Genomic DNA, 3,920 nt, shown 5'->3' on the forward strand with positions numbered 1-3,920 from the left:
TTGTATTCATATATAGAAAAAAAAGCATTATAGATACAGCAGAATATTACATTTACTGCAATGCAACACAAACCCATCAGTGACTTTAACATTGCTCCATATATTCCAATCTGAAATTTACATAGTGTGCCTGGTTTATTAAAGCTTTTCAAAACTGGAGAAGACGTAGACTATCATGGGGAGAGATCTTTTGCTGGATCAGGACTAAAAACGTTTGCCTACTATCTTTTTTTGAATTGAAATTTTTTATTGAACAAACATATATATATATATTTATATAAAGGCTCCAGGGAAATGAAAGTGAGGATGTTTGGATAGGTTTTTTAGAAAGAAACTTGGTTCTTTAGGGCACTGGAGCCAGCCAACCTAGTGAAAGGTTTGGTTCCTTGACCCAACCCAATCCTGACTGGGTAAATGTGCACCTGCACTCAGGTGCAAGAGAGAGAGGAAATTCATCAGCCTGAGGCTGAGGTGTTGCAGGCTGTGAAGGTAACCAGAATCTGTTCCAGGCAGGAGAAAAGAGCCAGAGTGGGTTCCAGGCTGCATGAGAGGGGACAGAGATCCAGGAAAGCCAGCGGGCTAGCGGGGTAGCCAGAGGCCCAGCCAGGTACTGTTTATTGTTTTATTGTGAAGTGCTGGAGCGTGTGCTGTAACAAATAAAAACTGCGGTTATTTTGGACTTATCTCCTGCCTCTGATCTGCTCTGTAATCATCCTGTTACCATGAACAACCTCCAGTGATATACCACAATATATATTTATATACAAATATATATATATATATATATATATATATATATACTAGCTGGTAACCCGGCATTGCCTTGGTATTTATTTATTGCAAACTTATATTATACAGGAAAAGGACTCAAATAAAGCTATAGTGATTTTCTTGTCTACAGTGTTGTTTTATTCTTTTTGCTTTGATTGCACTCCTCCAATTGCCTTACATTTTCTAGAAGGCATTATTACTGGCCAGAAAGAGTCCAAAAGAGTCCAAAAAAAAATATAAGCAAAAGGCACACTGTCACTGAGCAATACATACACATACATACATACATGCAAATATACCTCAGCCATATACCACAGTGCTGTACAAAGATCAGTGGTGCACTCACGTGAGTCTCAGTCATTTGTATGGCAAGTTTGGTTGAAATGTCTCCATGCGTTTCCTAGTGATGACATACATACATACAAATATAGCTCTGACATATAGCACAGTGCTGTACAAAAAATGACTGGTGCACTCACATGAGTCTCAGTCATATGTATAGCAAATTTGGTTGAAATGTCTCCATGTGTATTCGACTGATCATGGAACATATATACATCCAATTTTTTATATATATATATTTATATATTTGCGTAACAACAAAAAAGAGGGGGTAATACAAACAAAGAGTAGAATAAAAAAAATACATAACATAAAAACATATGGGTACTTTTGAGATTCTATAAAATATTATTGTGACTGAGTGGGATTAGGCCGAATAACCAGCCAATTGTGTAAAAAACAAAAGAAGAAAAGTCAGCAATACATAAATTCAATCCAACCAAGAAAAAAAAGGCATAATACCTTGTTGAAGTCCAGTCTTTAGTTTAGGATAGCCCCTTAAAGCATACCTAAAATCTGAATGTTTGCTTTACATAAAGAGGTAGACAACCCTTTTATTTAAAGTAAAAATTTTGTTAGTGTTGTTTTCAAGTGCAACACCCTTATTTCGTAAAAAAAAAAAAAAAGGGTGCAGCAGCAACCCCCTAATTCTTGTTTGCTTAGGCAAAGAAGAATGAATGGGAACGCAGAGCCTCCAGGGATACCTACGTCATGCATCTCAGGAGGCTCTTGGCTGCTTCTTCTGTGCAGAAGGAATCTTTTCATCAATAGGGCAAAAATTTCTGATCTCACGCATGCGCAGTGAGATCAGCACATTTTTTCCAATCTACCTAGGAAGAAGAATGCAGAAGAAGAGAGGAGAAGATGTCGACGCCTGTCGCTCCCTATGTGCTGGGCCGAAGACAGATACTGGGATGATGCAGGACCCGATGGAAGAAACCTCCCGATGGATAGACTGATCTGTGGGATTGAAGGTAGGTGTGATTTTTTTTTTTTTTGTTTTTTTTTTTGTTTTGGGTTTACTTCGGCTTTAGGTTATGTCCTTTATTGATTACCTAAAGTGGTGACCATAAAGCCCAGTACCCACAACAGGAAGCAACCAAAAGAGAGGGAGTGTATGTGGGGAAGGGTTGTTGGAGTAACAAGATTTTTTTTTAAATCCATTCCAGGTTTGCTGGATCTTCCAGGTTCTCTTATGATAGTTTATCAGCTAAAGTCAGCTAAAGTGAGATCCTACAAATATATTAACCACCCGACCGTTAAACCCGACCTTGGTTCGGGTTTAAAGATTTTGCAAAGATCGATAAACCCGAACTTTGTTGGGTGGTTAAATCCCATCACTTACCTGGTCCCTGCTGTGATGATCTGTTCTGTTCCAGCGTCGATCACTAAAAAAAAAATACTCACCTTCTCCCCGCAGCTCCTCCGGACACGTCTTCTGTCTTCATCCAGCGAGTGCAGTGTTTCCCGGTGATGTCGCTGCATGTGTCGGTGCGGACGGGAGGCGGGGTGGGGAATTCAAATCGCTTTTTTTTTTTTAAACTTTTTTTAAAGATTTTTTTTTTTGTTTTATAAAAAAAAATTTATTATTAAATTTTTAAAATTTTGGACATATTTCGGTGAGTTATGCGGTAATTCGGTGAATTATAAGTAATTATTGAGTAATTCGGTAAATTATAGCCTACAATCTAAAATAAATTTCCATGCAAAAAATTTAACACTTTTTGCATGGAAGTACAGAAGTTAGGAAAGAACTAGAACACCCAGCGTTCGCGTACGCGTCCTTCGCGATTCCTGATAATGTCCGTGCGTGCGCCCGTCTATGGGGGTCGTAGCGGGAAATTCAAATATTTTGTATTGGATTCAATACAAAGTCCTGTATCCAATCCAATACAAAATAATACAAAATATATTTATCTGGTTTTGTCTGTAGGTATGTGACGTTGGACTGTTGGACACTAGGGAGGTGTTTTAGAAAAATATATTACTATACTGAATTATCGCATTTTCAGTATTTTTCATTTATTTATGTATTCTTGTTTAAGCTGATTTTTGTGTCTTTTATTTAATTTTATTAAAAGTAATTTTTTTTTTACATGATGGTGTTTATATTTATATTCATTTTTTATATTCATGATATCTACTAGAACCCTGTTCAGACATATTTCTGTAAGTTACAGGTCTACAATTTAAAAAAACTAATTTCATGAAAAAATTTTGGTACAGAAATCTAGACATCAGTGTTACACTAGGAGGTTAAATAAAATATGGCACAAAACAAAAAATTAAATTGGAAAAAATGTACGTTTTAGAAGAATTTTTCAGCAAGTACCCTGCATCATTATTACTGTATTAAAATAAAGTAAACTTTTTTTAATGGTTATGTTCCCAAATTTTTTTGTCCACCTTTTTGTCATATTGGAAAAAACTGTTAAAAGACCATATAAGGGGTGAAGAGATTAGCTGGTATGCCAATCCATTTAGCAATCTCTTAATTAGGCATTTTTTCTAAGACACTTAGGGATCCCAAGCTATCAGCTATCACTCGTACAATGTATTAGGTGCTTTAAATGAAATACGGCAGCATGCAGCCTTTCTGTGTATTTACAGTGAAATAACCCATTCGAAAAATTAGTCTCAAGAAGCATAGCTGAGATTAAATCCCATGACCTCCACAAAATAAGACCAGATTTTGTAGTGTATTGAAGTTTTTTTTAATGGCGTGTGTAGGATTAAGGGGATTAAATGCCGACATCACTCTTTTCTGTTTGAGAATGTACTGTGTGGGTGGTAAGCTTCATGTTGAG

This window comes from Pyxicephalus adspersus, chromosome 1 (genome assembly GCF_032062135.1).
Source record: "Pyxicephalus adspersus chromosome 1, UCB_Pads_2.0, whole genome shotgun sequence".
NCBI lineage: Eukaryota > Metazoa > Chordata > Amphibia > Anura > Pyxicephalidae > Pyxicephalus > Pyxicephalus adspersus.